The sequence below is a fragment of the Schistocerca nitens genome, chromosome 7 (genome assembly GCF_023898315.1).
Source record: "Schistocerca nitens isolate TAMUIC-IGC-003100 chromosome 7, iqSchNite1.1, whole genome shotgun sequence".
Classification (NCBI taxonomy): domain Eukaryota; kingdom Metazoa; phylum Arthropoda; class Insecta; order Orthoptera; family Acrididae; genus Schistocerca; species Schistocerca nitens.
This window is the reverse complement of record NC_064620.1, coordinates 461,610,735-461,631,819: the sequence shown is the minus strand read 5'-3', so window position 1 is coordinate 461,631,819 and position 21,085 is coordinate 461,610,735. Positions and strand designations below refer to the sequence as shown.

At 43.8% G+C, this 21,085-nt stretch overlaps 1 protein-coding gene across 2 annotated transcripts in view; it reads left to right on the top strand.

Moving 5' to 3' along the window:
- Nucleotides 1-698: 698 nt before the first annotated feature.
- The window catches only part of LOC126194643 (ankyrin repeat and IBR domain-containing protein 1-like), a 601,659-nt gene continuing 581,272 nt past the window's right edge, over nt 699-21,085 (top strand). Inside the window, exon 1 of one of the 2 annotated variants that reach the window (XM_049932817.1) lies at nt 699-853. The gene's annotated coding sequence lies outside the window, so the exon portion shown is untranslated. The remainder of the gene's footprint in view (nt 854-21,085) is intronic. The other variant, XM_049932818.1, reaches the window with a different exon arrangement.

Genomic DNA, 21,085 nt, shown 5'->3' with positions numbered 1-21,085 from the left:
ACGCTGTTATTGTGGTTCAAGTGGCTCTGAGCACTATGGGACTTAACTTCTGAGGTCATCAGTCTCCTAGAACTTAGAAATACTTAAACCTAACTAACCTAAGGAATCACACACATCCATGCCCGAGGCAGGATTCGCACCTGCGACCGTAGCGGTCGCGCGGTTTCAGACTGTAGCGCCTAGAACCGCTCGGCCACTCCGGCCGGCACACTGTTATTGAGTCGTGTATTTTTGTGGTTGGTTGGTTCGGATGAAGGGACCGGACAGGAAGGTCATCGGTCCCATCCGGTGAGGGACGGTTGGGGAAGAAAGTCGGCCATGCCCTTTCAAAGGAAGCATCCCTGCATTTGTCCGAAGAGAATTAGGGATATCATGGAAAACCTAAATCAGGATGGCTGGAAGCGGGTTTGATTTTTTTGGTGACCTTTAGATAGTCAAACAGTACCGTTATTGACGTTGTGCTTCCATGTCCACCTATTTTTATGAGTTATGTTTTCCGAGGATCCCTATTAGAAGAAAGGAGTCAGCTACAGCGCAGAAGCAGTTCCACGCACGGTGCAGTATGCAGATCAGGGAGCAGAGAGCGACGACCCACCCAGATAGGCGCAGAGGGCAGGCGATTAGGCGACACGCGGGTCCCTCGAACAGCTGACGAAGCGCCAGTATGGCGCAGTTCGCGAGCTCTGCTCTGGTGCAGGTGAATCACCCGAGACGCTGCCGCTTCTTCAATGAAACGTGCGCAAAAGTGAATTCGACATTTTCTTTTCCTTCTACATCATGGTGCGCGTGCAGTAAGCCCTAGCGTTTCGCATTTGTTATAAACTGGAGATTGCGAAATAGTACTTCGTCACAGGTATGTACCCATGCATTCCTTCTTCCATTTACTATACGTCATTTTTACGTTTTATTGACTGGGGCTAGAAACGACTCTCCACACTTGAAACTACTAACTGTGGCTTATCTACACTGGTTGTGTTGCTGAGCTGTTCTCGTCACTGAGTTGTTGTTGTTGTTGTGGTCTTCAGTCCTGAGACTGGTTTGATGCAGCTCTCCATGCTACTCTATCTAACCATACAGTGAAGCTGCATGCCCTCAGGAAAAATTACGGCTGTAGTTTCCCCTTGCTTTCACCCGTTCGCAGTACCAGCACAGTAAGGCCGTTTTGGTTAGTGTTACAACGACAGATCAGTCAATCATCCAGACTGTTGCCCCTGAAACTACTGAAAAGGCTGCTGCCCCTCTTCAGGAACCACACGTTTGTCTGGCCTCTCAACGGATACCCCGCCATTGTGGTTGCAGCTACGGTACGGCTATCTGTATCGCTGAGGCACGCAAGCCTCCCTATCAATGGCTAGGTCCATGGTTCATGGGGGGAGGGGGGGGGGGGGCATTGAGTTAAAAAAGAAAAAGCTCATGCGTCATTTCAGTACTGATAAACGATAAAAATCTCTTGTGAGAAAATGAAACGCCTACAGCCGTCCTTGTGATTTTATTTATTTTGTTGCAAACAGTTTCGGCGCTTCAATGCGCCATCTTCAAGCTGTAGTTGATGCGGAAGGGGTTGACACCATCCATATATACGAGTATATATCTCATCAGTGGACAGCATAACTGGTCACACAGACTCTCTGAAATCGTTGGTGTCAGCACTCTAACCATCGACTGATGAGATATATATAGGGATCGTGTCAACCTCCTCCGTATCAACTGCAGCCTGAAGATGGCGCATCGAAGCGCCGAAACTGGTTGCAACAAAATAAATAAAATCGTGAGGGCGGTTGTAGGCGTTTCATTTTCTCACAATAGTAAAAGGCCGTCGTTCGAAAGACTTCCTCAAAACGATGGACATATAAAAATATCTGGCGGAATCAGGATCACGTGATGTAAAGGTAATCATAAAACCGTTTACTTATGCAGTATCAGTATGCTGTTTAGCGATCCTTGAAAACCACCTCTCTACCTTTTTTTGACTTCAACCTGACTGAACGACAGATGGCTGGTTCAGATGGCTCTGAGCACTATGGGACTTAACTTCTGAGGTCATCAGACCCCTAGAACTTAGAACTACTTAAACCTACCTAACCTAAGAACATCACACACATCCATGCCCGAGGCAGGATTCGAACCTGCGACCGTAGCGGTCGCGCGGTTCCAGACTGTAGCGCCTAGAACCGCTCGGCCATCCCGGCCGGCGACTGAACGACATTAATGATTCCAGTATTAATGTCCTGAAAATATACATCTACAGATACATCATACTCCTTAAGCCATCTAACGACGTGTGACGGAGGGTACGACTAACTGATCCCTCCAACACTGTTCCACTCCCGAATAGCGCATGGTGAGAACGTTGGTAAGACTCTGTATTGGCTCTAATTTCTCGCATTTTCTCCTCGCGGTCATTATGCGAGACGTATGGGGAAGGGGGGGGGGGAACTCATATGTTGTCCGACTCTTTCCGGAAAGTGTTCTCTCGAACTATCAATAGTAAATCTCTCCGTGATGCACAACGTTTCTCTTTTAACGCCTGCCAATGAAGTTAGTTGAGCATCTCCGTAACGCTCTCGCACCGGCTAAACGATCCCTTGACGAAACGCGCCGCTATTCGTTGGAGCTTCTCTATCTCTTGTATCAGTCCTACCTGGTAGGGATCCCACATAGATGAACAGTACTCAAGAATCGATCGAACAAGCGCCTTATAAGCTACTTCCTTCGTGGATGAGTGACATTTCCTTAAGATTCTTGCTATGAATCTGAGTCTGGCATCTGCTTTTCCCACTATTTGTTTTATGTGGTCATTCCACTTAAGGTCGCTCTGGATAGTTACTCCTAGATATTTTACTGTAGATCTTTCCAGTGGTCTGTTTCGCAAAACTTTTACGTATGAATAGACAATAATGTGATCTGACTTCTGTTGGTGAGATATTATGTAGTAAGCAGACTAACAGCACAACGAAATTTATGAAAGGATCTCTAAAATGTAGTGAAGTAGTGGAAAATTATAAGAAATATATTCACGTATTGGAGCGCAAACTGTAAGTGCGGTTGGTCAACCTATAAGCGGGGTTGCCTCTTCTCTTATAGAGAAAATGCGTGCTATGAAAATGTAAAATGCGCCTTATATTGCCTAACATCTGATGATGCAAAGCATAAATCACGAAGTAACCAAATACTGAAGTCTTCAGAATTTAGCACGTGTCTCTAAGTTGTCAGCAGCTCAAACCTATCTTGAATTTGCTGTAAATCGCATGCATAGGAGAACGATATCGTATTTGTTGAAAGCAGCTTCTCGTTATATCAGTTCTATGGAAGACAGATTACTTTTCAGTAAGCTTGCATTATTCATGAACCGCAGCAAAATGTGACGTTTATTTAAATAAAAAACATTCTAACGTAACACGTTTTTACAACGGACAAAGAAGTACAAAATAACTTCTCCTATACCCATACAGACCCCTAACCCCATACACATAGTTCTGAAAATCTGTGCCTGTGAATTTTTAATAACTATGACAACACTTGAAAAATTTAAAACTAAAAGAGCGGTGCACATGCAACAGCTAATTAATGCATCAATAGTTCACCTAAGTCACTAACAGTTTTATAGCACTGCAAATGATACGAACTGTTATGTGAGTTTTCTTGGCAATTGATTCTCTCTACAATCCTTACAATTATCTATTGCATCACCCCACCTCTTTCGTTTTAAATTTTACAAGTACTGTCATAGCTATTAAAAAATTCACAAGTACAAAATTTCGTGAATGTATGTGCGAAATTTGGAATTTGTGTGCGTCTAAGGCAAATTATTTTACAATATTTTAACATGTTATTAAAATGATTTTTACTTAAATTAATATTTTCTACTTTATTGGCTTGTTTGTTTTTAAATCTATTTCTTCTTCTTCGATAATATTACAACAGGGAAATGTGGTAAATTACAGGTTTATTTCAGTCTGTCTTCACCTGAGTCGACATATATTGCTTCCTCCTACGTATATCTCGCGAAAAAACTGTGAATTTAAGAATTAGAGACATTCGAGTACATACAGGTGCTTACCAGCAATCGTTATTACCGTGAAATTTTGTCGACTGGAAAATAACATTGAGAAACGGAGATGGTACAGAAAGTACCCTTCGCCACACACCAGACAAGAAAGGGAATCCGTATTGCATTGTTGTCCAGTTCTGAGCTATGGTGAAAATTCCAAATCTATTGGTCATGGGGAAGTTAGTTTAGAATTAGTTGCAAAATTTGTACCAAACAAAGAGACAGAAAAACAAAATACCCTCCACCACATACTAGACACGAAAGCGGAGCAATATTGCATCGTCGTCAAGTTCTGAGCTATGTTGAAAGTTTCAAGTCTCTAGTTCATCGGGAAGCTAGTTTGAAGTCAATTGTTAGAATTGTACCGAACACACAAACGACAAAAAAGCGAGGTAATAAAAGCGTGTTAAAAAGCACATGTAATTTGAGCATGAACCTCGTAAGATTCAGAAATATTTATGGAAGAGAAATAATGAAGGACAGAATTGAAACTAAGGAATAAGCATGACAGTTCACAAGAAAAGATACATAAGTATGTCCCCATTCATACCATTTGAAAGTACATTACGACATGATCTCAAAAATAACAGAAACGTAACTCACGTATTCATGATAAATTTCCTTGAGACGAAAAAGCTTCTGTCCACGAACGAGCGCAATTTTAGAAAGGATCGCTCGAGCGAAGTTCAGCTTGTGTTTTTCTCACATGACATCCTACGAACTATGGATGAAGGGCAAGAGGTAGATTCAATATTTCTACGTTTTCGAAAAGCATTTGAGACGATGCTCCATTCCAGACTTAACGAAGGTACGAGCATACGAAATAGGTTCCAGATATGTGAGTGGCTTCTTAAATAACTGAACACAGTACGTTGTCCTCGACGGCGAGTGTTCATCAGAGACAAGGGTGTTTTCAAAAGTGCCCCAGGGAAGTGTGATAGAACCGCTGTTATATATATATATATATATATATATATATATATATATATATATATATATATATATATGATCCGGCGGAGAGGGTGGTCATCACTCTGCGACTGTTTGCCGACGATTCTGTGGCGTGACTGTAGAAGGATATAAGATGACTTAGACAAAATTCCTACTTGGTGTGGTGAATGGCAGCAAGCTTAAACCGACTTCGGTTCACTGGCAGAATTTTAGGAAAGTATGGTCATCTCTAAAGGAGACTGCATCTAGGACGCAAGTGCAACGCATTTTGAAAATGGTTCAAATGGCTCTGAGCACTATGGGACTCAACTTCTGAGGTCATTAGTCCCCTAGAACTTAGAACTAGTTAAACCTAACTAACCTAAGGACATCACAAACATCCATGCCCAAGGCAGGATTCGAACCTGCGACCGTAGCGGTCTTGCGGTTCCAGACTACAGCGCCTTTAACCGCACGGCCACTCCGGCCGGCCAACGCATTTTGAGTACTGCTCGATTATTTGGGATCAACGCCAGGTCAGATTAAAGACAAACATCGAAGCAATTCAGAGGTGAGTTGCTAGATTTGTTACCGGCAGTATTACGGATATACTTCGTGAACTCAAATGGAAATCCGTGGAAGAAAGACGACGTTCTTTTCGCGAAACGCTATTGAGAATATTTAGAGAACCGATATTTTGAAGTTGACTGCAGGATGTTTCCACTGCGCCAACGTACATTCCGCGTAAGGAACACGAAGATAAAATACGAGAAATTAGGCTTCATATGGAGGCATATAAACAATCGTTTTATCCTCGCTCTATATGCGAGGAAAGGAAATGACTAGTAGTTGTACAGTATAACCTCCACCACGCACCGCGCGGTAGCTTGCGGAGTATGTATGTACGAGGGCAGTTCAATAAGTAATTCAACACATTTTTTTTCTCGGCCAATTTTGGTTGAAAAAACCGGAAATTTCTTGTGGAATATTTTCAAACATTCCCGCTTCGTCTCGTATAGTTTCATTGACTTCCGTCAGGTGGCAGCGCTGTACGGAGCTGTTAAAATGGCGTCTGTAACGGATGTGCGTTGCAAACAATGGGCAGTGATCGCGTTTCTTTTGGCGGAAAACCAGGGCATCTCAGATATTCATAGGCGCTTGCAGAATGTCTACGGTGATCTGGCAGTGGACAAAAGCACGGTGAGTCGTTGGGCAAAGCGTGTGTCATCATCGCCGCAAGGTCAAGCAAGACTGTCTGATCTCCTGCGTGCGGGCCGGCCGTGCACAGCTGTGACTCCTGCAATGGCGGAGCGTGCGAACACACTCGTTCGAGATGATCGACGGATCACCATCAAACAACTCAGTGCTCAACTTGACATCTCTGTTGGTAGTGCTGTCACAATTGTTCACCAGTTGGGATATTCAAAGGTTTGTTCCCGCTGGGTCCCTCGTTGTCTAACCGAACACCATAAAGAGCATAGGAGAACCATCTGTGCGGAAATGCTTGCTCGTCATGTGGCTGAGGGTGACAATTTCTTGTCAAAGATTGTTACAGGCGATGAAACATGGGTTCATCACTTCGAACCTGAAACAAAACGGCAATCAATGGAGTGGCGCCACACCCACTCTCCTACCAAGAAAAAGTTTAAAGCCATACCCTCAGCCGGTAAAGTCATGGTTACAGTCTTCTGGGACGCTGAAGGGGTTATTCTGTTCGATGTCCTTCCCCATGGTCAAACGATCAACTCTGAAGTGTATTGTGCTACTCTTCAGAAATTGAAGAAACGACTTCAGCGTGTTCGTAGGCAAAAAAATCTGAACGAACTTCTCCTTCTTCATGACAACGCAAGACCTCACACAAGTCTTCGCACCCGAGAGGAGCTCACAAAACTTCAGTGGACTGTTCTTCCTCATGCACCCTACAGCCCCGATCTCGCACCGTCGGATCTCCATATGTTTGGCCCAATGAAGGACGCAATCCGTGGGAGGCACTACGCGGATGATGAAGTTATTGATGCAGTACGACGTTGGCTCCGACATCGACCAGTGGAATGGTACCGTGCACGCATACAGGCCCTCATTTCAAGGTGGCGTAAGGCCGTAGCATTGAATGGAGATTACGTTGAAAAATAGTGTTGTGTAGCTAAAAGATTGGGGAATAACCTGGTGTATTTCAATGCTGAATAAAACAACCCCTGTTTCAGAAAAAAAATGTGTTGCATTACTTATTGAACTGCCCTCGTAGATATTATGAAATGAGTGGGAAAGTAAGAAACGACCTGAAACTAAGGATGTCTTAATGAAAACCCGATATGGATCCTTGTACATGGACAAATCCTGTGTCGGTGCAAAGAAATCTAACATCACTTGCAATGCGAACACACCACCAAAACAGGAAAAGCACGTAAGATAGAATTACGATAATGCTACGCTAGCAAGCAACGCTCTCACCGTAACCCGAAGACACAACGTACAGTGTCAGCGGCAACGTGAAAGGAAGCCCAATAAAGAAGATGTGAGTTGCCAGCTGAAAAGAAGATGTGAGTTCCCAGCTGACCAAAACAGTAGACAGTCTTCGAGCCATGATGGTGACTTGCAAGTCGCGTGGTGATAAATATGAAAGCCATTTTAATAAATGGCTTTCATGCCGTAAAATTCGCCCTAATTATGCACTAGTGTTCAAGTGACTCTTCAAGTAAATGCCTGTAGGACAGGCTGCCCACGATCATTATCTGAAGAATATTCGCTGCAGCTTTGACAATACTTTTCTGGAGCGTTGATCAGCGTGTCGTACACTAGGCGCTTCATAGTCTCGAAGATGATAGATAGTGCGCCAACAGTTACAGATTCAATGTTAACGAAAATTAGCGAGTATGTGATCGTTAACATGGACATCAGAGAGCACATATAGCTGATTGGAGGTAGAGGGGGAGGGTATTTCCCTCCTGCTACTGTTGTAAACTTTTTTTAAAGGTTACTACCACATCCTCCAGTAACTCACGCACCATTTCCAAAAAAACTGTTGTCCAAAGACCAGAAAATGCGGCTTACTTCGGGAGCGGACTTCGCAGATTAGTAGTCCACCCATAAAATCTGTAAAGCTCACTGGCCAGAAGATTCCAAGCGAAGGGACTCTAAGGTTTACACGCAGCTCAAAGGCCGCTCAGATTACAGGCTCTGGCAACACAGTGAAACTACTGTAGTGGGCTCGCCTGCTAACCAGGAGATTTAGTTTCGATCCTACCTTAGTAACTTTTTATTTTTTTAAAAAGCTATAACAAAATAAAGTTAATGATCCAACATATTATCAATTAAATCATATACAATTTTATTTTACTTATCAAACTGACTGTTACTATCGTCATTAAAATGTTATTACAAATCAGACGACAGTACAAGATGGGGGTGATTAAAAGTATTCGTTGTAAATTTGAGGAAAGGGCTTCTGCGTGGAAGTGTGGAGTGTAGCTGTTGCCGTATTGTACATACAAATAGGCAGACGGTCAGGAAGTGCCAAGACCGTCAAGGAACTAACTGACGAAAGGTCTTTACCTGCTACAGTACGATATGTACAGTTGTACCCACCCGTATTCATCTAGAAACTCGAACTAACGTCCAGGTGCATTCTTGACTTTTGCAGAGATTGGAACGGACAAGCAACGCCTGTATTATATGATGAAGTCTTTCAGGATGACGAGAAATCACCGACATGTGCAATTAAAGTGATTCCTCAAAAATGTACTTCCTTTGTTCAACCTAGCGATTCTATTTTTACAGACAGGTAAAGAAATCTAATTAAGCGCATACAAAACTGCACTTCTCTGATTGAAAATAATAGAGGAATAAATCCCCGTTAACATTGTATAAAAATACAGTCAATAACGCACAATCAAGTGCCATCACCAATTTTTAACGAAATGATACGCTATGCCTGTTACACTCCCAGGCTTTCAGTTGAAAGAGGCGTTTCCATTCATGTTAATGGAGTATGCTTTCCAGCATCTTTTCAGAAAAGATTATTTGTGTAAACAAATTTCCGTCATAAACTGTGCAAGATAAAAGTATTTTTTATTTTCAGTGTTTATATGACACTTCTCATCCTACATGTAAACTACGAAATTGACAAATAAAAAAGATATTTTAAAAATTCTTTGTTTAAATAAGAGCCTACCCAAAATTTTCTTACAGTGATAATTAATTCATTAATTTGCCTTCATTAAAATGCATTTGAAGTTATTCAACATTTTAAAAGGAAAATATTATTTGTAATTCATATTTTACCTTAATTAGCTGTAATAGTCATTTCATAAATAAATAAACATTCTGTATGATTTAAAATTCTGTATGATTTAACAGATCAATTTTATTTAAAATAATTAAAAGAAACAAAACAAAGAATTACCCAAACATAGGATTGAACCTGTGTCACTCACTGGGCAAGGGAGTCCGCTACAGACGCAACCACTTGGCTGTCCTGCCGTAGTGTCTAAACTGACCGATACTTATGCTGCGCGTAAATCTTCAGAGCGTTTTTTCTCGGATCTTTCTGACTTGTGCGATTTACAGATTTTACTACTAACCTGCGAAGTCTTATCCCAAACTGAATTTTCGAGATCTTAAGGTCCTCTTCTTAATCACAAACACAGGCCCCATGTCAAGGACCATAATCGCGAATGCAGTACATCTTACGCAGTCAAACACATTGCATGATATAACATACACTCCTGGAAATTGAAATAAGAACACCGTGAATTCATTGTCCCAGGAAGGGGAAACTTTATTGACACATTCCTGGGGTCAGATACATCACATGATCACACTGACAGAACCACAGGCACATAGACACAGACAACAGAGCATGCACAATGTCGGCACTAGTACAGTGTATATCCACCTTTCGCAGCAATGCAGGCTGCTATTCTCCCATGGAGACGATCGTAGAGATGCTGGATGTAGTCCTGTGGAACGGCTTGCCATGCCATTTCCACCTGGCGCCTCAGTTGGACCAGCGTTCGTGCTGGACGTGCAGACCGCGTGAGACGACGCTTCATCCAGTCCCAAACATGCTCAATGGGGGACAGATCCGGAGATCTTGCTGGACAGGGTAGTTGACGTACACCTTCTAGAGCACGTTGGGTGGCACGGGATACATGCGGACGTGCATTGTCCTGTTGGGACGGCAAGTTCCCTTGCCGGTCTAGGAATGGTAGAACGATGGGTTCGATGACGGTTTGGATGTACCGTGCACTATTCAGTGACCCGTCGACGATCACCAGTGGTGTACGGCCAGTGTAGGAGATCGCTCCCCACACCATGATGCCGGGTTTTGGCCCTGTGTGCCTCGGTCGTATGCAGTCCTGATTGTGGCGCTCACCTGCACGGCGCCAAACACGCATACGACCATCATTGGCACCAAGGCAGAAGCGACTCTCACCGCTGAAGACGACACGTCTCCATTCGTCCCTCCATTCACGCCTGTCGCGACACCACTGGAGGCGGGCTGCACGATGTTGGGGCGTGAGCGGAAGACGGCCTAACGGTGTGCGGGACCGTAGCCCAGCTTCATGGAGACGGTTGCGAATGGTCCTCGCCGATACCCCGGGAGCAACAGTGTCCCTAATTTGCTGGGAAGTGGCGGTGCGGTCCCCTACGGCACTGCGTAGGATCCTACGGTCTTGGCGTGCATCCGTGCGTCGCTGCGGTCCGGTCCCAGGTCGACGGGCACGTGCACCTTCCGCCGACCACTGGCGACAACATCGATGTACTGTGGAGACCTCACGCCCCACGTGTTGAGCAATTCGGCGGTACGTCCACCCGGCCTCCCGCATGCCCACTATACGCCCTCGCTCAAAGTCCGTCAACTGCACATACGGTTCACGTCCACGCCGTCGCGGCATGCTACCAGTGTTAAAGACTGCGATGGAGCTCCGTATGCCACGGCAAACTGGCTGACACTGACGGCGGCGGTGCACAAATGCTGCGCAGCTAGCGCCATTCGACGGCCAACACCGCGGTTCCTGGTGTGTCCGCTGTGCCGTGCGTGTGATCATTGCTTGTACAGCCCTCTCGCAGTGTCCGGAGCAAGTATGGTGGGTCTGACACACCGGTGTCAATGTGATCTTTTTTCCATTTCCAGGAGTGTACATTGTTCTTGGTACTCTCTTAACACAAAATCTCAGGGATCTAACTCTGTCCATTCCAGTTTGTTAGCTCTTTTTGAACTCTGTAACGGCATGCCGAATATTTCATTTTTGCTTTTACTGCGAACTCTCCTTTATGTTTTCACAAAGGACCACTACATGGCGCTTTTGAGAACTGACACTGTCATTGTCTTAACACTCGCAGCCAAAAAAGTGGTCTAGAAATTTGTTTTCAGTGACTGTTTAACAGAAACAGTGTGGTTATAAAATGAAAATGCTACTTGAAAGGTTCTCGTTGAATGATTTTTTCACGATTTTAATAAAGACCTAACTCGACAACAAGGCCTCCATCGATTAGTTGTACTTATGGTAATCAGCCAGCTTCAGAGCAAACTGTGTACATTTAGTATTCACAATTTCGTCGTCATACATCCGTCCGTGTTGAATTTCGTGAAGGTATACCAAAATCTGTAGCTGTTGTAGAAACATCGATGCTGTGTGCATCGAAGGTTGAATAAGATCTCTATGCTATTTTGTAAGTGGGCTGCTTGTGTGTTAGCAGCGCTGTGTAGCGCTTTGCATTGGATCTATGACTGCGCTTTTTTTGTAAGAAACTCTGTGGCTGGCGGGACTCGTTGTTGGAAGTTAATCACCAGTAGTGTTGGGCAGTTGGAAGTTAGTCGCCAGCAGTGATGGAAGTACTGTTGGGCAGTTGGAGGTGAACGGCCAGCAGTGATGGATGTTAGGTGTGAGAAGCCAGCATTGATGGAGGGTAGAGGTCTGAAGTGTTAGCGTAGGCTAACGATCTGTACATGTTCCACTTGGTGATGGAATGTTATCCATGATTATATATCTTTGTACTGGATGTCAGTGACGATTTATATTCGTGTTTGAGCTGGATGTCACACTATTAAGGTAAAAAATACATTATTTGATTTGCAACAAAATCTTTCCTTTGCTAACGACATGCCTATTAGTAGTTAGTGGCTTTAGTATTTAGAATCTTTTATTTAGCTGGCAGTATTGACGCTCGCTGTATTGCAGTAGTTCGCATAATGAAGATCTTTCTGAGGTAAGTGCTTAATGAAACGTATAGGTTATTGTTAGGATTTCTTTTTAGTCAGGGTCATTCTTTTGAATTAATTATTTGAAGTCAAGTTATCCTTTTTTTGAGCAGTCAGACTGCGTCGCTCTAGGATATTGTGGGTCTCAGACATTCAGCAATTTAAGTACAGACACACTCATTTAAATAATGAAGTTTCAACTTAAGCGTGAAATGGAGATTTGTACGTAAGACCGGCCGGTGTGGCCGAGCGGTTCTAGGCGCTACAGTCTGGAATCGCGCTACCGCTACGGTCGCAGGTTCGAATCCTGCCTCAGGCATGGATGTGTGTGATGTCCTTAGGTTAGTTAGGTTTAAGTAGTTCTAAGTTCTAGGGTACTGATGACCTCAGAAGTTATGTCCCATAGTGCTCAGAGCCATTTGAACCTTTTTTTTTTTTTTGTACCTAAGAGTGTACAACATTCGACGTGCATCACGTTTAGTTGTGAAAAAGATCGCATTGGATCTCGCACAATTTGACTCACGCTCAAAAACTGGCTCCTGTCAATTGTTGTAAGGAAATGTTCAAAATATTCGACCTGGGAAACAGAAAATCCATCTCAGGGGTGGGCTTGCCAGCGGGCGCTGTCAAGTCGGCAGTCCCCCCTCCACCCCTCTGTTAACACCGTACGTTCGGCATACGCAGCAAGAGGACAAGGCGGGGCTGTTTACTTCCCGTTATTAGTGTTGTCAGTGTCAAAGTCTATTTAGAGTTCGTGCGAGGACATTTTTATTTTTAATTTCAATTAATTGGCTTTCTGTTCGCGCTCTTACAGCCATCTCAACAGTGCAAAGACGATATGACAATGTGTTTGAGACGACTTTTGTGTTAGGTATGGCGATACGAATGTAAGGACTACAGTCCTCGACCCGGCCGGGAATCGATCATGGTCCACTTCGGTTAGCAATCTACTGTGCTGACCCCGCAGCTAACGAGGCGGACCCAGGACAAAATTAGTGAGAGATGACTGGATGGGGAGCAGTTAAGATCCTCAAAAATAAAACCGATAATCCCTACGCTTCAGCCCACAGTGGAAAGACGGTTACTTTGTTATCGAAACACAAACCAGCCCTCTGCGTCTCTTTTGCAGTGCGTTGTTTTGGTTAGGAAAAAGGCCAGAGAAGTTGGTGTCCAGGAGGAAATAACATTGCAGCATACATTACGTTAATGTGCTAACAAAATGTGCCAAAATAATTGGCGTCATGGAGGTTGTTGTAAAAACCGTTAATAAACATCGCCGGTTCTAGGCGCTACAGTCTGGAACCGCGCTATCGCTACGGTCGCAGGTTAGAATCCTGCCTCGGGCATGGATGTTTGTGATGTCCTTAGGTTAGTTAGGTTTACGTAGTTCTAAGTTCTAGGGCACTGATGACCTTAGAAGTTAAGTCCCATAGTGCTCAGAGCCATTTGAACCAAGCCAATAAACATCGCACGGTTTGGGACATCGGCTTCAAATATTTCCTGACGGAGCTAAAATGTTATTACGGCATGTGGTGTTCTTTTGTGAAGTACACTGGTTGAATCGAGTTGGTGGTATAGATCGTTTCTTTAACTTGTATAAAGACATAGCATAAAATGAATGGCAGCAAAAGGGTTGAAGAGCCCCAGTGAATATTAGATCTTGTATTTCTAACTGACCTTAAAAACATTTGGATGAATATATTAAAGTACTACACACATTCTTAGAAAGTTTTGATAGTGATCCATTCGATCTTGATTTCAGTATCTTTCGCAACTTCTTTTCCAGTGGACGTTGAAAGTGACCTCCTGAAATTCAACTGGAGCTCATCGACTTGCAGCGTAGTCTTGTGCTCAGCGAGCGGTTTCTCATTGCAGAAACTGTTATAATGTTTCACAAACAGTTCCCTCGAGAACAGTTCACGCAGTTGTTTCGAGTTGCTGCTCAAATCTGCAGAGTTTAGGGACCACAAATTTGTGTGAAAATGCTTTTTTCAACAATGAAATTATCGCACTGAAAGCTCAGGAATAGTCTTAGTGATGTTCATCTGATTGGAGCAATGCGGTTGATGACCAGTAGTCTCACCCCAAACTTCGAGAAGCTAAAAACATTCAAAGATGAAGTTTTATCCATGTATTGTGTAGGCTGTCCACACTATATTACCGTGGTCACAAACTATTGCATATATGGAGACATAGCCTTAGGCAACAATTTGAATGTTGGACGACTCTGCTTCTTGTCCTAATGCAGTAGTTGGCTGCCAAGAGCCTATCTCTGTAGCTCCTCGTATCTTGTCATGATTTCATCCACCTGGAATTCCATAAAGAAGGTTAAAGGTGTAAAGAAACAGAAGGGTACTTTGAACATATGGCTAATGGAAGGTGGTGTAGTCCCCTTGCCGTCCTCCGACCATCTAACTGACTGCTACAACAGAATGTGAACTCCTAACCGTAGGACACGCCACATTTTCCACATAAACAAACATTGGCTGAGGCGGAAGAAGTGATAAGTGACATAAAAATCCTAAGACCTACTGGGAATCGAACGAGAGAACTTTAGAGTCGTAGTCTAGCACTTTACAGCTACGTTTCCTGATAAATATCCACTTATTTCGTCCGATGACTAATTACGCTCTACGAAAACACGTGAGAATTGGTGGTCCAATCTGACAGTAAAATGTCAGGACTCAGATGATCCACTGAAACACACGGAATAATACAGCGGGATAAAATTTGTTCAGATTACTTATTTTAACTATGAAAATTATCACAGACCAAAACAATCGTGTAAATATTGAAAACTTTTTCAAACCCCTGTCAATGTTATCATGCAATAAGTTCTTATTGCATTATATAAATACACCACATTACCGGCCAGTTCGGCCTTTGTCCGTTTTCAGAAGTTTGAGAATACATTACCAATAGAACAATAAACAGGTTACACGTGCCATTTTGCGGCGAGTCATAATTCATAGACAGGTGGAGCTCAGCCATGTGACCACAGCGTTGCGTACTTGCATTAATTCTTAAAAAAAATATTACGTAATGGACTTTGAAAATGTGATATACAGGATGATCTTAATTAAAGCTCCTGTTCCAAAAATGTTGTAAAAAAAAGAACCGCTGTTCAGAATGACGTCAAATTTGAGGGAACCGTTATGAAAAGTATATATATATTAACCCACTAGATGGCGCTCTGAGCGTCATAACGTAAATGTGTTCGGTTACGAATGACAAATGCACAGTAATAGGACGGCTAAAGTGTGAGTTGCACATTAAACCAAACGTACTGCGCAATATGCATGGCCACACAAGTCTAGCATTCAGCAGTTGTAGCACTGTTAGTTAGGTAAGCCCATCCATAATAGCAAGGTAAAAACCTCATTGGATGGGAAAACTCGGTTTTTAACCATCCAAAGGCCAAAATCCGCATAAAAGTATCAATGAAATCGGTTTTTAACTCTCTTGAGGCTAAAAACCGCATAAAAAGCAACAATGACATCGGTTTTTAAATGTCATGAGCCTGATGCAAGACATATTCAGTACGCTGTCCGCCTTTTTCTGCCACAAGCTGAAATCGAGAAATAGCGTGTTCCATCACGGACAGGAGTGTCACAGGAGTCACTTTCAGAATGCGTTGCGCAGTGCGTGTCTTCGTTTCACCTATGTTTGTAATCGGAGCATTGAACACGGCATCTTCCAGATAACCCCACTGCCGGAATCACAAGGGTTAAGATCACGTGATCTGGACGGCCAGGCTGTAGGGAAATGATGGCTGATAAATCTAGAATTTCCAAAATACATCTGCAGCATCTGCTTCGCTGTCTGTGCTACCCACACATCCACGCTGTTTCAGAATTTTATTCACCATGCTCGCAGATACATCCAAAGTTCAGACAGTTCAAAAAAATGGTTCAAATGGCTCTGAGCACTATGGGACTTAACATCTGAGGTCATCAGTCCCCTAGAACTTAGAACTACTTAAACCTAACTAACCTAAGGACATCACACACATCCATGCCCGAGGCAGGATTCGAACCTGCGACAGTAGCAGTTGCGCGGTTCCGGACTGAAGCGCCTAGAACCGCTCGGCCACCGCGCCGGCTCAGACAGTTCCCCGTGCACTGCATGGTTGGTTGATTTGGGGGAGTGGACCAAAAAGCGAGGTCATCGATCCCCTCGGGTTAGGGAAGGATGGGGAAGGAAGTCGGCCGTGCCCTTTCAAACGAACCATCCCGGCATTTGCCTGAAGCGATTTAGGGAAATCACGGGAAACCTAAATCAGGTTCGCTGGACGCAACCATTGTCCTCCCGAATGTGAGTCCAGCGCGCTAACCACTGCGGCACCTCGCTGGGTGCATTTCATGTTTGCCCGCCACTGCTGCACCCCCTTTGCAGTGCTGTGGGCACAGTTTTTACTGAGGTCGGAACAATTGTGTCGCTCCCTCTGCCACACTGTACTTCAAAAGATCCTGCATTTTCGAATTTCGTAATCATTTTCTTCAGATTCTCAGCAGGCATCGCCCTAGGCAGACATCGGACCAATCCCTTTTTTCATACCCTTGACTGGCCTGAACTTCTGCAGAGCTAGTACCGATCAGAGCTTTGTCAGAAGCGCGCGATCCTGTCTTAAAAAGTTACGCCGACCGTCTCAAACGCAAGCTGAGAAACAGCATTTTCCATTTTGCATATTCTGCCGCTTACTGTGACATGTAGTGATAAAATTTTCGTTATTTTTTTTTTTTTTGTTTTCATAACGTTTCCCCTCTCTTCGATAATATTCCGTTTAAAACTGACGTTATTCTCGCCAGCGGTTCGTTTTTTTACAGCATTTTGTAACTGAAACTTTAAATATAATCACGCCGTTCACTGAGGTGACAAAATTCTTACAATAGCGACATGCATAAGTACGGATGGCGGTAGTACCGCATTCAGAGGGTATAAAAGGACAGGTATTGACGGAGCTGTCATTTGTACTTAGATGAGCCACGACGTGAATTAACACACTTTGAACGCGCTAGAAGCGTTCCATTTTGGAAATCGTTAGGGAATGCAATATTCCGAGATCCACAGCGTCAAGAGTGTGGCGAGAATACTACGGACAACCCAGTGGCCAACGGCCTTCACTTAACGACCGAGTGCAGCGACGTTTGCTTAGTCACTGCTAACAGACACTGCGTGAAATGGCCGCAAAAATCAATGTGGGACGTAGGACGAAAGTATCCGTTAGGACAGTGCGACGAAATTTGTCGTTTTTGGACTATGGCAGCAGACAACCGACGCGAGTGCCTTTGCTAACAGTACGACATATCCTGCAGCAACTTTCCTGGACTAGTGACCATACTGCTTGGCCGCTATACGAATGGAAAACAATGACCTGATCGGATGAGTCCCGATTTTAGTTGGTGAGAACTGATGGCAAGGTCCGAGTGTGGTGCAGACCCCATGAAGTCATCGACGCAAGGTGTCAACAAGGCCCTGCGCAAGCTGGTGGTGGGTCCACTATGGTAACGAATGTGTTCACGTGCAGTGGACTGGGACCTCTGGACGCACGGCTAATTGGACACCATTTCCAGCCATTCATGGACGCCACGTTCCCAAAAAACTATGGAATTTTTATGGATAATAATTCGCTATGTCTCCGGGCTACAATTATTCGCGACTGGTTTGAAGAACGTTCTGGACGATTTGAGTGAATGGCTTGGTCACCGAGAGCGCCAGATATGAACCCCATCGGGCATTTATGGGACATAATGGAGCGGTCAGTTCACGCACAAATTTCTGCATAGGGAACACTTTCGCATTTATGAACGGCTATAGAGGCAGCATGGCACAATATTTCTGAAGGGACCTCGAACGACTTGTTGCATCCTCCCCACATCACTATGCCGGGCAAAAGGAGGTCCGACATAATATTAGGAAGTATCCCGTGACTTTTGTCACCTTAGTGTATATACCACGTGCAGGAAAGCATCTAGCATAATAAATAAATAATGTGGTGGTTTTTAAAATGTTTTCACCGTTTAGAACGCAGATTGATGCTAAGGAACCGTACATGAAGAAATTAATAAAGTAGTCATGCTGTATTGTCCGTAACCAATCATAATTAATAAAGTAGTCATGCTGTTTTGTCGGTAACCATTCATAATGTTTGCCTTTTACATATCTGCAAATCTGCAGACGAACATGGCACTGAAGCCACATTCCAGGCGATAAATAGAGAGAGAAATGGTGCAAGAATTTTGGAATAGCGAGTCTCGGTGTAAAAGTGTAACCGAACGAGGTAACGCAGAGATAACACACTAGATTCCGTATCTGATGACCGTGACGACGAGACATAACCCTAACGACTGGAAGCCCTTAATGGAGTAAGTTTTAAAGCAGGCCAAAAAAAAAAAAAAATACAGTAAGACTACGATAAAGAGTTTGAAACAAAGGTCCCATATTCTTGTAGGAGATAGTAGGTTTAAAAGTAGAAAAAAAGCGATTAACATATGTCCGAAGACAATTACCGGTTGACAAATGGCGCATTTACATATGTCGATAACGGCCATTACTCGGCACTGGATGCCATCTTCCAAAAATGGTTCAAACGGCTATGAGCATTATGGGACTTAACTTCTGAGGTCATCAGTCCCCTAGAACTTAGAACTACTTAAACCGAACTAACCTAAGGACATCACACACATCCATGCCCGAGGCAGGATTCGAACCTGCGACCGTAGGGATCGCGCGGTTCCAGACTGTAGCGCCTAGAACCGCTCGGTCACTCCGGCCGGCATGCCATCTTCCTGTTGCCGTTAATTGTTCATTTCTAATTATGTTTGGCTACCATTCTTCCGGCCAATCCCATTATCAGTCATAGCACTTACAACTGCCTCCATATCAGACATTCTGCATGTGTCGTTTATAAGTTGTACTGCTATCAGAACAAGATTTCTGGTTCCGTGGACTATGAACTCCGATCCATAATATTCGACGCGGGAAATACCATATATGGTATTCTACTAAGTTTTAGGCTATGGCGTTAACGAACAGATACCTGTCATATACACCGAACGAGATTCTCGACGCCACATTATGTCCAGCAGATTGATACGGTGACCAAGAGACGAGAGATCATTCGCACCCAAACGAAGAGATTGACGCAGTTTTCATACAGTTTGCCCTCCGATTATGGAGCAGCAAATGTTGCAACGACTAGACGAAACAAGAGTGAGAGGATTTGTTATTAGTGAAATGGTAAAAAATGCTCTTGCATTACCGATTTTGTACTGGTAGTTACTTAGATGAGATCGCTTCCAACGTGTGCAGTGTCTCGGGCTTAAGACCACTAAGTCAGATTATACATGGTATCCGCAAAGTCCAGCTACAATTTCAAAAAATCATTACTTGGGAACTGTTAAAGACAGAGATCGTAGTTTGTGGCAAAGCTTTTAGCAGCTAGTTTTTTTTTGTCCTTTTTAGCAAATATGTCTTGGAGTGCGTCAGAATGGCGACACAAAAGGAGAAAACGCGATGTTTCATCCAAATCTGTGACAGCGGTACTACCGAACTGTCTCCGCAAAATGGGAAGACGCCACATGCCAAGACAAGTACGAGAACCATTTTATTTGTTCTAAGTTCCAAAACGGGAACGACAGTGAAGATAAAATATGTATTACGCTCTAAGGCACAAAATAATCGACGCACCACGAAGGAATTACCCCAATGGGACGGAAATCGGTGGCTGTGATGTGCATGTATGCTCAATAAAATGATAACAGTTTCAGAAAAACTGGATGATTTATTCAAGAAGAGGAGCTTCACAAATTAAGCAAGTCAATAACGCTTTCGTCCAACTCTGGACGTTATGCAAACAGCCTGGTGCTGTCTGCAGAGTTGTCGGGTGCTCTCGTGAGGAATGTCGAGTCAAATTCTGTCCAATTCGCGCGTTAGATCGTCAAAATTCCTAGCTAGTTGAAGGGCGTTGCCTGTAATGCTCCAAAGGTTCTCAATTGGAGGGAGTTGCGGTGACCTTGCTGGCCAAGATGGGGTTTGACAAGTACGAAGAATAGAAAGCGTCGATGTGTGCGGGCGGGCATTATCTTGCTGAAATTTAAGACCAGGATGGCGCAAAATCGAAGTGGATCTCATCACTGAAGACAATGCTACTCCATTCATTGCGATTCCAGGCCGAAGAGGGGTCTGGAAGGCTCTGGACGGAGGTGGAATACCAAGCTGACTGTCGCCTGCCATACGGCCCGACAAACAGGATTGATGGTCTAGGGTGCCATGTCTTTTCATAGCACGACCCTTTTGGTTGTCATCGGCGGCAGCATTACAGCACAGCGTTACGCCGATGATATTCTACGCCCTATTTTGTTGCCATTCACGGCAAGCCATCCTCGTTCAGAAAGATAATGCCCACCCGAATACGTTGTTTAAGGATCTCAAGAGGAGAAAGTATATTAGGAAAAGGCAAGGAGATACGGGAAGATTTCAGTTAGAGTCCATCATGGTAATGCAGAGATTCCGAAATCAGACACTGAATTGTAAGGTGTACCCAGGAGCGACATTTAGACTTAGCTCACGATTTAATAGTGATGAAGACTAGACTGAAGGTTAAGAGGCTAGTAAGGATGAATCAATGCTCCAAGAAGTGTGATACGGAAGAACTAGCTCTCTGAGGCTACAGATACCGTGATAAGAAAGAGCTCGATGAGCAGTGTCACTGAAGAGGAGAGGACACCTCTAGAAAGGGCAACCATAGAAGTTGCAAAGGAAAACATAGGTACAAGGAAGGTAACTGCGGAGAAACCATGGGTAACACAAGAAATACTTCATCCAATCGATGAAAGAAGAAGTACAAAAATGTTCCAGGAAATTCTGGAATATAGAAGTACAAGTCACTTTGGAATGAA